Below are 14,873 nucleotides of genomic sequence, written 5' to 3'. Positions count from 1 at the left end.
ATTACTCTCTTCATTAAATAAAAGAATTAGAAGGTTTTACTTGGTCTTGTGGCATTGCATTAAATCCCTTTTTTTCTAGAGTAAATTGTTGGTTGAATTCTTTACTCTAATCCTATACCTTGTTAATGGTTTGTTGATCCATGGCAAAAATAAGTGAAAATCTATTGTAAAGGGTAAGTCAAGTAGTGAGTCACTATGTGGTAAATCCCTCTTCCCATCTATTTTACTGTTTCAATTTCCAATCCAATTTATATCATGGAATGAGCTAAATGATTTCTTCAAGTAATGCATATCCTGCTAGTTGATTGGAGTAGAATGCCACTACCATGTTGAGATACTCACCAAGGAAAAAGGTGGATGCTAGGGGAGATAGTGCGACAAAAGAGAGGTAACCCTCCCTCACTATTGAAGATCCCAAAGGGGTGCAATCATTTGGCTTGGGGGAAACTTTAACTATCTCCTGATTATTTGGAGCCCATGTAGGGAGCTTGTCTCATGGTTTTCTCTCTCACATAGGTACCATAAAAGAAGCTATTGAAAACTTGAAGGTTTCAATTTAAGGGCATTGAAACATGGAATTTTTTAATTAGTTTACAAATATTCCAAGTTGGTTACATTTCTATTCAACATTTAAAAGCAATGTACAAGCACTTGCAAGTAACAAGGCACTTGAGCATTTATTAGGCTCAATTTTCAACCATTCCTAAGTGTTGCAAGTTATTCTAGGTCCTCTTTTAGTGAAACAAAGCATTGGGAGTCATTTTGGGATACTTTCAAGACCAACTATAGGCGATACATGGTATTTATTACTTCACATAGATCATATACAGGTGCCTCAATGTCCTACAATGTTATCTCAACTCAAAAAGTAAACATATAGGGTTAAATAGTGCTAAATTTGGACTTGCATATCTCCCACAAGGTCATTCAAACAAGGACAGTTTTTTTCATAGACATCTTTGGCCAACTGTAACTTTTTCTTTCCTAATCCAAATTACAAGATTAAGTACTTTATTTAAAGAGGAAAAAGTAAGCTTTGATTTGAATTAAAAAATTGTTAATCGGAGCCCACTAGCAAAAGTTTAGCAAATTTAGTGACAATAGGTACTGCAGGACTACACTCTAAAATGGTAAGGAACAAGGGTAGTAAAAACAAAGGTAATGATGATTTACAATAGCAAATCAAAGACTCCAAGGAACCTGAGGCTAGAGACATTCATGGGAATGATCATGAAGAGGATTATTATGAGAGGGGTGCCTATAGTACCTTGAGCAATACTTTATATCTGCATGGAATAAGATGTTCAATCAAACATAGTGAATTATTGGATGTTATGAGCAAGTTTGAGAATCAAACTCAATCCTCTCTTGATAAGCTTACCACTCAAATCACAAGATGGTTAGACTTTCAAATGCAACAGAAAGAGAAAGAGAGGTAAGAGAAGGAGAAAACCCAATCCTCTATTTGACAAATTTCCTCCTCAAATTACCAAATGGATGGAATCATAAATATGTTTCTCAAGTTACCAAACGGATGGAATCACACACGAAGGAAAAGGAACCACATATTATTTTAGATAAACTGAAAAGGTCATCATCTAATGCAAATCCTAATCCTTTAGGCATAATAGGGAAGATTCCCCATTCCACCTATGAGATCAATCAGGCTTCACATAAAGGCAATGATCATTTGGGTAATGCAAGTGGGGGTGGTTACATAAGTGGAGGTGGTTTCTTTGCCACTAGAGTACCTATATCATGTTAGAGACCTTAGCCCTTCATTGGTAGGACTATTCTAATAATGGTAGTTATGGTGATACAAATAATGATTAGCCTTAAGGTGGTGGAAATACAAATCATCATGATAGAGAATTGAGGGATAAGATCATACTATCTAAGTATAATGGCCAATCATGTTGTCCATCAAACCTTGAGGAGTGGCTTTCTAAATTTGAAGATTACTTTGGCATATTTCCTACTAGATCTAATGACCAAAAGATCAATTTTGCAACCATACACCTAGAGGGTTGGTGATGCTACATGAAGAAAAACCATTAGGTGGACACTTGGGAAGATTTCAAAGCTCTCATGGTGCATGTCTTTGTTTCCCCTTTGGAAAAGAAAAAGCTTGCTAGACATTGTTATGGCCAAGAGCAAAGGGATCTTTCTGTGAGAGAATATACCGACCAATCAATTTTTAAACCTTACTATGTATGTAAAGTCTGTCAATGATGATGCTACACTTCACAAATGCATGCATGGTTCAGACCCTAGTCTTTTATCTGATGTAATGGCACAATACCTTGCAAGTTTATTTAAGGCTATTGAGCTGGCTAAAATGTATTCTAGGAAATATAGAAGAGAGGCTCCTTTTTAGTCATCTTTTGGGCATTTGAAAAATACCTTTGAGATAAGGCCTAGAAAGATAGGTTATGAGGGAAGTAATATGTCATTTAGCAGTGCTGAAATACCTATCTATCCACCTTTTAATGCTTTAAGATAGTAAGGTACTTTTAGGCTAGCAAACAGTTCAAGAATGGATCATAAACAAGGGGATACCAAGCCTAGAAATACTTTAGGAATTGGTAATCCACAATCTATTCCTATGGACCTATACAAGGAAAGAAAAGAAAAGATATATTATTTAAAATGTGGTGAGAAGTATACAGTTGACTGTGCCAATAGGAATGCAAAAGGCAAAGTTCATAGTATGCTAATGCTTGAGGATTTAGAGGATGATAATGATGATGCAAATGCACTTATGGTTGCCACTAAAAAGGAGGATTTGTGTAAGAAGAGTTCTATGATCCTACTAGTAAATTTCCTTTTGACCTAGGTGGTAGTATTCCTTTTGATCTAGGAGGGAATGATGAGTCATGTGCTACCAATCAGCCATAGATAGATTGAGGTGTTTCCCTATTGACTTGCAATAGCCTATCAAAGTCCAAGTGGAAAATGGAGATGAAGAAATCAACAACCAAATGTGTCCCAAAGTATATATTTAGTTGGCTAAAAATTATGGGCATAAAATGGACTTAATTGCTTTGAATATGTGCCCCACATTGACATTATGTTAAGTGTGTTATGATTGATCGATATAGTTAGACAAAATTATTATGAAAATTTCTCAGCTATACCTAGAGTTTGTCATGATAGATAGCTCATACACTTAGATGGAATCTATAACAAAACATATTTTCATATTATTATAGCAAAGCAAGGCAAAAAGGAGTTCAATAAAATATCCCAAAACTTCCTCTTTCATCTTAACAAAGAGGTGTTAGATAAGTCAAAATAATTCAATGAAAGCTCTTTTGGAAGAGTACACAAAACCTACTACAACATTGCCCCCCCTAAAAGAAAAGTGTATTTTACCAAAATACATTGCTTGGTATTCCAAAGAAAATGAAATATTTTGGTGAAATAGATCTATTTACTTGATGATCTCAAAGGATCAAATTATTTCCCCAAAATAGATCAATAATCTAGCTATCATCAGATTCGCATGAGGCAAGGTGATGAAGTTAAGAGTAATTTCATGAGAGATTGTGTTCTCTATCATTTTATAGTAATACCCTTTGGATTGAAAACACCCCAACTACCTTTCAAAGTCTTATGAACAACATTTTACATACTTTCCTCTTTCGCTTTGTGTTGGTATTTTTTGATGATATATTCATCTATAGAAAAAAATTACAAGATCATTTGGCACATGTGAGGAAGATATTTGATGTCTTACGATAGTGTAGCTTATTTGCTATGGAGTCTAAGTGTTCATTCATGCATGCTAAGGTGGAATATCTAGGACACATTGTCAACTAAAATAGAATTTAGGTTAACCCCAAAAAGGTGCAATGTGTTAAAAATTAGTGTGTGCCCACTACTGCCACTTCTCTTCATGGATTTATTGCTTTATCTTCATTCTATAGAATAATACTTATATGCCATTATGTGACTATTGTAGCCTCGCTCATAGACAAGCTAAAGAAAGAAGCTTTCTTCTAGGATGCCATAGCAGATGAGAGTTTTAATTAGTTGAAAGATTTTCTTACCTTGGCCCATATTCTTGTTTATCTTGACTTTTCTAAAGAGTTCCCTATCTAGTGTGATGCTAGTGGACACGAAATTGGAGTAGTTTTATTACAAGAGCATGGGGTAATAGCCTTTGAGAGTTGAAGGATAAATGATAATGAGATGGCAATGAATGTTTAAGATTAAGAAATCCTAGCCATTCTTCATGCAATCAAAAAGTGGTATCATTATTTGTATGGCAGCTAATTCACGGTGAAAAGTGATCATAGAGTCTTTACATATTTCCTATCCTAGTTGAACCTCACTCCAAAGCAGTGCAAATGGGTAGCTATATTATAGAAGTATGACTTTGACATCCCACATACTAGGGGAAAGGATAACGTAGCTGTTGATTCCTTATCCAAAATGTAGGCATGCAAGGTTTCAGCCATTTCAGAACTTCATAGTGATTGGATAGAGGAATTCCAAGAGGCTTATCTTTTAGACCATGAATTCAGCCCCATATTTCGAAAATTACAGCAAGGCATTATAGATTAGAACTCCTAATTTCAATTGAGAAATGGTCTCATATAGTATTATGGTAGGATTGCCATTCCACATACTTCCCCATTTACATAGAAAATTATCCACAAGAGATGTGTTCCTTGCCTATAGCTAGTCATTTTGGTGTCTTGAAGACTTATGATGGAATTGTTAAAAGTTTCCATTGAAATGGCCTTTGAAATTATGCTAAGAATTTTGTCTCTAGTTATGTATCATGCTAGTAGAACAAGGACAGCACATTGAAGTTGGGAGGTTTATTACAAACATTGCCTATCCCTTAAGGTAAATGGACGCATATTACTATGGACTTTATCACTAGCTTACCTATCTTCAAGAAAGGATGGAACAACATTTATATGGTGGTGATAGAATCACCAAGGTAGCCCACTTTATTCCCACAAAAGTTTAATATATAGTATCTCAAAGTAGCTAGTCAATTCACGAACCATGTCTTCAAGTTACATGAATTACTGCAAGTTATAGTGCATGATAGAGATACCAATTTTATGAGCAACTTTTGGCAGGCAGTATTTAATCCCATGGGCACTAAACTAGTTCCTTCTATAAACTACCATCCTCAAAGAGATGGCCAGATAGAGAGGGTTAATAAGTGGTTCAAGACTTGAAACACTTTTATCTTGATGTATGCAATGCATGGGATTCATGGTTGCATTTGTTTGGGTTTTCTTATAATAGCTCCAGTCATTCCATCATAAGAGTTTCATCGTTTGAAGATTTGTATGGCTATAAGGTACCCCTTTCCATACTTATTTTCAATGACAAGATCAACCCTCAGAGCAAGGAAGAATTGGATCACATGTAAGCTCTCTCACAATGTAAAGTGAAACTTAAGAAAGCCCAAGATCAAATGAAGCTTTATGCTAATGAGAAAAGGAAAATTCTAGAGTTCCAAAAAGGGGACTTAGTGCTTTTGAAAGTTCCCAGGTCTCGTTATGCTACTCTCAAAGATGGCTCTAGCACTAAATTGGCTCATAGATTTTACAGTCCCTACAAGGTTTTGAAGAGAATGGGTGATTTGGCATATCAATTGGCACTTCCCTCATCCACTAGGATACACAATGCCTTCCACATGTGAGTCAATTGAAGCCTTTTATTAGATCTATTATGGGTTATGTAGAGAGGCTTTCACTCATGGATGAGGAGGGCATCATTCAATATGTGCCTGAGGATGTCACTAATCAGTGGGGCAAGAAGCTTAGATCAAGAAAGATTAAAGAATATTTGATTAAATAGCTAGGATTACCCTTGAAAGAAGCTTCTTGGAGACCAATATCAATTATGGAGGAGTTCCCTTATCTCAAGGATGAAATCTTGGCTAAAGACTAGTCATTTATGGCCCTGCTCTAGCTCAGATAGACTATAGATAGCTCTTTTTTTTACATCAATTTTTACTCTATTTTATGGATAGCAAAAGACAATCTACATGGGCTACAAGTATTTGGGGAAAGAGCTTCATTTTTATGTCTAGTATGCCCTAATCAGAGCTTCCTATCAAAAGTTATTTCAAATTTAGTGCTACAAGGTACTACAGTAGCACACTATTCTATGTTTATAGCCTTTATTTGGCCAAAGAATCATGATCAATTTTTGGATTTTTTTAGATACTGCCTTGATAGGTTGCTTGTTCAGAAAGATGCCCAAGAGCCTTGGATGTGGTGAGTTTCTTGTAGCTAAGATCAAGAACACTCAGCTTTAATAGCCTATGAAGGCCTTCAACTTCAAAGAGAGGGTCTGCATATGACTGTAAGACATAGATCACAGCTTCCAGTTAGTACCATCACACATCTAGCCTTTTCATGTTTCATGCTTCCAGCACAAGCTCTTTGATGGATCTTTGACACAATCTTTGAGATGTGACTACAGAAATCCTGGCCATGTCTACACATTCAAAACCACTTTGGAATGTAAAGAAACCAACTGTGTCAGTCACTAGCAAGATTCCAAACACCATCAAGATGGAGTATCCCAGGTATAGTGCAATTGAAACAGGCCCTCTTTGAGGGTAATCATGTTCAATCTACCAAGGAATGCCTCTTTCCTTCCCACACTAGATGATCAAATCACTACGTAATCTTCTTCATCCTAGCATCATTTATGTTGCTTGGTACATTGATTCGTCTTCTAGGAATAGTGATCTCACTTTAGAGGGGCGGATTGTTGAGAACCCTGGCTGAGGTTCTTATCACATGGAGAGCATCAAAAGCAATATCTTCAATGGTCCAAGATTCCAAAGGCGAGCCTAGCCATAGAAAGATCAGAATGCTAAGCCTGTCCAGAGAAAGAGTGCATTCTGAGAGAGAGAGAGAGAGAGAGAGAGAGGATATATCCTTCATGCATAGCCTGTCACCTTCTCTTGCAAGGCCAGGAACTCTAATCAGCTAGGCGCTAGCAAGTCACCCTGCACTCGAGACCATGCTCACTCCTGCAGGCGGAGCTTCTGTATCTCCCTTGCTCAACCTCGAGGCTTTTGGATATCTTCTGCAAGTTTTCCAAGCAATGAATGAACTAGAGCCCTCTACACAGAACCATTAATCTCTAGTGGTGGTTAGGGGTAGCACAAATAGTATTATGCATGCTTCAAAAAATGTTGAGCAATTTGAAGAACATGAACCACTACCGAAAGTAGAGGAGAACACAATATTAGTGAGTTTGCCCCAATTCCCATTTTTGAATACTAAAAAGGTGGCACCCGGATAACATGCCCATAAGTTTCTCAAAAACATATGATGTGACCTATCATTAGAAAGCGCTTGAAAAATGGAATCTATTGAGATATAGAGTGCTCGATTTGGAGTTATAATGTTCAAGTTATGACAAATCGAAAGATTTGACCATGTGCCCCAAACTAATGGGAAATTCCCATATTCCCCAATATGATGTTGGAGGAGGAGTATCTTTGCAGAAAGAAAAACTATTTTAGATCATTAGTTTGTAGATTCTTCTGCAAGCCCTACATTCAGAGATTTGAAATTGGATGCAACTGCCTCTAAACAGCGAGTTTTCTATTGAAGAACTTTGACAATTGGATTGTAAATCTTGGTGAAGCTAATCCAGTAACTGCTAGATCTGAAATTTCTCTCCTCTTCTCAAATGCAGTCCTTGAATATTATGCTAAAGCTTTTGACTATGAGTATTCAAGAGCAGTGTATGAGTCCGAGGACCATCACCAAGTTGATAAAGGGTAGATATTGCTTCACGAAGTTCTTGTCCACTCGTAGAAGGTTGGCATGAAACTTCAACAAGTTGTTCTGCAAGTCTGGCTCTGTGCTCAGAGAGCAACACTTGGAATGGAGCCACATAGAAATTCCCTACATTCTCTTTCTTACTTAAAACAGAGGCTACCTTCTCACCCTCAAACAAGGCATCCAATGCTTCATCTATCCTTCTTTCAGCTATCAAAACATCAAGAGCATCTGTTAATGCATGAATTTTATTTTATCCCCGAGTTGTAGCTCCAGCACTACCTATGGCAACTTTGTATGCCCGTGATTATGCTCGTACATATGTTAGGGAAGATCTTTGTAGTGGTTATGTTGCTACCCCACTTGTTCCCAATTCACAATTGGAGCTTCTAGAAGCCAAAGTTATAGCTCCAACATTGCCTATGACAACTCTATATGCCTGTGATTGTGCTCTTACACATGCTAGGGAAGATCTTCGTAGTGGTTATGCTTGTTCCCAATTCAAAACTGGAGCTTCTGGAAGCCAAAGCTGTCAGGCGTAGGCAATTGCAAGAGGCTGCAACTTGGAGCCATTCTTCTTGGCAGCAGGAGGGGCTTTGTCCTTAGGGCAGCCTGTGGTTTCCAAATCATCGTCTCTTTTACATACTGTTGTCGATCTCCAGAATGAGACTAAGCTTGATGGGGAGCTAAAATCATGGTTAGCATTTGCTACCTAGAAGGTCTTGGAAGTAGTTGCAAAAGCAGAGAGTCCTGGAGATCTGTTGTGGGTGGATTTTGGCTCAATTTACTAACAATGCCAAGCTTTCAATGCTTTGAAATGCAAGCACATCTTCGGTCAGATCCGACGAGCTGGATTTGTCGTTTCGGCAACAACACTTTAGTAGCATTTTCTAGGCTCCATAATCACAATCAATACTAGAAACAAGCTTTGGCTCTCCTATATCTACTCCCTAGTATGGTTCTTCTCAACAACAACAACATCTAGAGGAAGAGTAGCCATAGCAATCTAGCACTGTAGTACGCCTTCACCAATGGCCACCATTGATGCATTAGAGGCCTAGTTATCCATGGCTGGCACTCCATCAACCCCAGCTAACTAGTCCAACAATGCAGTACCACTAGCCAAGGTAACCAAGGCTCCTCCGACCAAGGCTCTCAAAATGGTGGCTTGGGGAAGCCGCCTATGAAGAATGTCATTCCAGTTAAGGGGGAGAGTAGAGTTGTTGAGACATCTGAACCCAGCAAACCCTCATCAAGTTTATGGATGATGCCCCAACAGTTTTAGGATATCTAGAAGGTTTTGCAATGAAGGAGGCTCAAGTTGTTGAGTTCGAAGAGAAGCGTAGATAGGAGGAGATGGCCAAGGCAAATAAGCACACTGCCTCTCTACTTTTGAAGGATGATCCTTCTTGTCAAATGGAGGTCTGTCTGCCTACAGATGGTGGCACACGAAGAGAATGGGATGATCCATTCCATGGAAGCTTGAGAGAAATACTAAAAGAAAGAGAGAGAAAGTTTGTTCTTGGAAAGTAACTAGGACTTTTCCCTCTTCTACTCCATTTACCACTGTTCTTTTAAGAAAATACCTTCAAAATTGGCCAAAAATGACCCATGAGCTGCTAAATCTGGTCTTCCAGTCTCCAAACTTGGTCCAAGACTCCATTAATGCTCCAAACCTGCAATCCTTGTGGTCCAAAAACCCTTGGTAACTACACTGTTGCTCCATGTCATATCTGCACATGCGTATGTGTGTACTTGTGGCTCTTAAATCTATGTGACTAAAAAAAAACCAACTGAATGGAATGTTGGCCAACTGGATCAAGAACCTATGGCTCTGATACCACTTGTCAAGAAGAGGATAGGAGAGAGAGTGTGTGTGTGTAGAAGAGAGAGAAAGGCTACAGGAAGAGAGAAAAAGAGAGTGACAAGGAGAGAGAAATACTAGAAAAGGAGAGAGAAAGACAGAAAGAGAGAGGAAGAAGCCATGAAAGCTTGGAGAGAGAGGTGAAGATGAAATGAGACTTGTATTATAATCTGATTGTTCAAAAATCAAGTCCCCTAACACCTTATATACCAGCTAGTGTGGCTAGTATTTTCCCATTATTAAATCCCCCTCTCTTACATTATTTTTCACCATTTAGTTAATACAAAAGTCTCTTCAACTTACATCTACTTTCTCTCAGCTTCCACGGCTTCCTTCTCTCTCTTCCTATCTTTCTATCTCTATCTTCAATCTCTCTCTCCTCAACTAGTCTCTCTCCTCATCAACACTCATCTTCTCTCTCTTTTGTAGTCATCTCTCTCCTCTTTCTCTCTCCTCACTCACTTCTTTATAAATACCACTTGTGAATCCTTTAGTTGGAGTCTTGATTTGGCACTTAGATGTGATATTTGTTTATAAGGAAAATTTAAACCTTTGTATTGGTACAAAAAAAGAGTACAACAAGAGTTTCTGAATCCTTTAGTTAGAGTCTTGATTTGGTACTTAGATATAATATTAGTTTGCATAGTGATTTTTCACCTTATGAGATAAAGAAAGCAATGGATTTGAAATCTATTATATAGCTCCAACATGAAAGTTGGGCTTACTAGACCTTTAAGATAATTAGGTAGCTCCACATTAGTGTTACTTTCTATAGGTATGTGAAAAGGATGCAAAGTAAGAGATAAGGACTAGAAGAGCCAAGGTACAGATTTGACCAAAAGAGAGAATACATTTTCTCAATAAGAAAGTGTGTTTTTTTTTGGCTCATTTTGTAAAGATGAACTAAAGAAGTGTTGTCAATAGTTTAATTGTAAGAAAGATTTGTGGTAGAAGTAGTGTTACTACCATCACAACTTAGACTTGGTACACAAAAAAAAGTATAACAAGAGTTTTTGAATCCCTTGGTTAGAGTCTTGGCTTGATACTTAAATGTAATATTAGATTGTACATTGATTTTTCACCTTAGGAGATGAAGAAATCAATGGATTTGGGAAACCTTCTCCTGCTGCACTGCATTGCCTTATGGGTCTAAAGGATAGAGACATCCTTACACTACAAGAGGAGATCAATGAAGGTCATATCCTTTTTCTTAGAAACAAATGGGATAAGGATGATATGATTGACATGGAAACAAGGACTCAAAAAATCAAGCAAGATAGGGTCCTAAAGGAGGAATTAGTCACTCTTTTCAATGCCTCAGTTTCAGAAGGTAGCACTATGTGATGAAGACTTGGGAAGAGCTTGTTGATGACTATGATATCAATGATGAATACATAAAGATTATAGGCATGTGTAATGATTAGGCGTCAAAGAAGCTAACATGTGGAGATGATGCACAATCCCTACCAAATGGAGCAAAAGATATTGTGAGCTTCTTAATTGGAAAAAAGAAAAATCCTCTTCAATCCTCCACTAGTTTTCCTTGGAGTGTATATGTTGTCAATTGCAATCTAGAAACCTTTGATCTTATACATTATGTTTACAAAGATCTAATTACCATTGGGGTTATTGTTCTAGATGCAACACATGGAGTTGAGGGAACGAAATGGGACTCTATAAAGTTTGGAAAGGTTGTATCCACTCTACTACAAATAACATGTAAACCTAAACAATTCATGTTATTATCATTTCTTAATCAAAAGCAAATGACAGCTTTGGAAATGCTCTTGAAAGCATTTCTTGCAAGTAACACATGCTAGTTGGTAGTGTTGACTTCCTACCAATGGATAGAACCTTTGCTTTTGGATCTATAGAATCCTTTGTGGTTTTGGCATCAATGACCATGGAAAAAAGAATCATTAATTTTGAGTGGTATATAAACAATTTCAACAAGCCTTTCATTTTGGACTTTGAAGTCGTGGACAAGGAGTGTAATGATGAAGACCTTGAACAAGACTAAAGGATTGCAAAGGTCATATTGAGATAGAAAAGGAAAGTTATAAGGACTACAATCAAAGCATTCAATGATGCTCATGAGCTTGTATTTGATGTATATGCAAGTGGACTTGCATCTAAGGTGGCATTGGTAAATCACATGAAGACTATTGCACTGGTTTGCAACACTCAAGAGCAAAGAAAGGTTGAAGCAGAATTGTGGAGAGTCCATGAGAGTGCCAAACAAAATTCAAGTGCCCAAGAGGTTCCTCCTATTGAAGTTCAAGTTCTTGAAGTACCACTCAAGGGTGTAGAAGAATCAAGCCAAGACATAGCAAGTCTAATTATAAAAGAGAAATTAAAGGCTACTTTAAGTGTTTAAACTTCATTCCTTCTCCTTTTATCAAGGAAGACACATTGATGTAATTTTAGTTTTTTTCTGAAAATGTTACCTCCATTAGAGTTTGTGATATTTTCTTTCTTTCGTGATATTGCTTAAAGAAACTTTTAGTTTTTTTAATTTTTTTGCAAACGGTACCAAACATGTTTGGTGTAAAAAATCTATGTAAGTAAATCTTTTGCTAAAATAGGATTAAAGAGCTCATTGAAATTTATCATCTTTTGTAAGCATAACCATTTAAAGGAGATATTGTGATATAGTGTGTAAGAACACTTACCACACAATGAAAAGTTTGATCTAGCTATGTAAAATTTACTTAAGTTTATTTTGGATCTTATTTCAATTAAACTCTCATATGCATCATGTCATGTTAGTTTTGGTTAGATTTTTCCACATGGTCAAATCTCTTATCTCTTATAGTCTCTTTTACATCACTAGTGTATGACTATGCATGTACCTTAGTATAAGAGAGGCAAAAATATTGCACACCCCAAAAAAGTTAAACTACAACTTCCAAATGAGTTTTACCTCACTAGAAAATATTACAATAAAGATTTCACCTCCAATGTGTCCATTGAGATGTGTATATGGAATATTAAGATAAAATGCTTGTACCTAAAATAAACCCAATAATAAGAAATAATTAAGGAAGTTACTTTTTAATGTCAAATAGCTTGTTAGCATATTATGTTTAAAAAACTAAGGAAAACCATGCTTGAATGGAAAGAGGGAGATCATCTTTTCTTGATGGAAAACGATTGATAACTTGGTGGATCTAATAAATCAAATACTTTTATTATGTGGAAATTCAAGATAAGAGCTAGGTAATAAATTTTCCTAGGGTTTAGTCTTAGATCTCAATCACATGCCATTTTAGGAAAATAGAGATGATATTTTGACTTAGGGGTAGTGAGATAGAGTTCAACTCCCCCTCATCTCTCACTCATAATGAATTGAGTTTGGCAATTAACCTACTCTTAGTCTCGAAGGATAATAATGTGATCACCTTGACTAAGCGCTAGAATGTTGCTAGAGACTATAAGGTCTTTACGAACCTTTAGGTCGATCCTCGCGTGTTGAGGCTAAGTGCTTTTTTGTTGCAAGGTAGACCCCAACACCACCCAATCAAACCAAAGTCCGATTATTCCTAAGGAATGTGGACAACAATACCTAGGATAGATCTTGGATGACTACCAAGTGTTAATTTTTGCAATTAAGCAGTGGATACATTATGTATTAAAGCATGAGTTGAGTAACCAAAAATGTACCATTTAGTAACAAATGGATTCTTTCCATGCGAAACCTCATATGGCCCGTGATAGACTACAATGCCTATGGGACATCTTTTAAATACATAAGTTGCTCACAAAGTAGCCTCAATGTAAAATTTGTATAGCAAAGCTTGAATTTAATCTTTATCATGTCATTTCCATGAGAGATCTATTTTTCCTTTCAATAATAACTTTATATAATACTATACATCAATGTTTTATGATCCTATATTCAATCAAATATGCACCAAATTCCTCATACATATACTCCTCTCGATCAAAATGGAAAGTGTCTTCTTTACATTCTGACAAATTTTTCACCATGCTTACAAATTGGTTGAATCATAAGATACAAAATTATCTTTCAAACCATATATCCATGTATTCCTAGAGAAATCATAATGAAAATCAAGAAGTATAGGTCATTACCAAAAAATGGTGTTGGCACTTTGTTTGCATTGGACTACAAAAATCATTGTGTACAAGCTATAGTTTGCAAAAAACTCTTACTAAACCATCATTTGGAAAGAAAACATGTTGCATTTTACCTAATAAATATCCCTCACAAATGTGTTTTATAGGTGCCCCAATAGTAGGCAATGAAGAAACCATATGAGACATATATTCCACACATTTACCATAACTATAAAGCTTGTATAGTACCAAATCTATCATAACTTCTAGTAGAAGTATCCAAATGAAGCGTGCCACATGTCAAAACATAGCTCTTGAAGAATACTTTGACTATGTAGGTGGCATGATTCTGAAAATTAGGTAGAATAAAAATTGTTCTAAAACTGTAGTTTGTCAGGTCCCTGTCTATACCATAATTGGCTCCATAGTCAGTAAGCTTCAGCCACCAATGTGTCCCTTAGGTAAGGAAACTCATCTAATATGTAATCAAGCCTCCAAGCATCTTCTTCAAGTGGTAAACCTCTCCATTTGATCAAATATTCAATGATGGAATGAGATCAAAGCTTCTTCTCATGCTAACCTATGACAATCTTTGGGATGTACTAAATAAGATCTTCATCAATAGGTGGCAACCCATCAACTATATCAACATGATCACAATAAAAGGGTTGGAGATGACTAATATGGAATACATTATGAATATTAGTGGAAGAGGGTAGCTCCAATCTATAGGCCAAGTCTCCAATGCACTTCAAGATCCGATAGGGGCCATAAAATATGTGAACAATCTTGTTACCGAATCCATCTTTCAAATTATAATACCAAGACTTGGGCACCTTCAACAAAACCAATTCTCCTTCTTGGAAATCAAAAGATCACCTCTCATCATCTGCATACATCTTCATTTGGTCTTGGGCTTTCCTAAGATTCACATGACATTGCTCAAGAAGGGTCTGCATTCTTTCCAATTCTTCTTTTCCATGAGGATTGGTTCTTTCATTAAAGATGATTGTGGGTAAGGGCACCTTATAACCATACATAGCCTCAAAGGGTGAAACTCCAATGCTAGCATGAGTGGAGTTATCGTAGACAAACTCAGTCAAGTGTAACCAAGAGTCCCATGAATTCTGGACATCATAACAGAAATGGCG

Source organism: Lygodium microphyllum, chromosome 14 (genome assembly GCF_053477565.2).
Source record: "Lygodium microphyllum isolate KBCC chromosome 14, Lygodium_microphyllum_v1.1.10, whole genome shotgun sequence".
NCBI classification, from domain to species: domain Eukaryota; kingdom Viridiplantae; phylum Streptophyta; class Polypodiopsida; order Schizaeales; family Lygodiaceae; genus Lygodium; species Lygodium microphyllum.
This window is presented reverse-complemented; position numbering follows the sequence as displayed.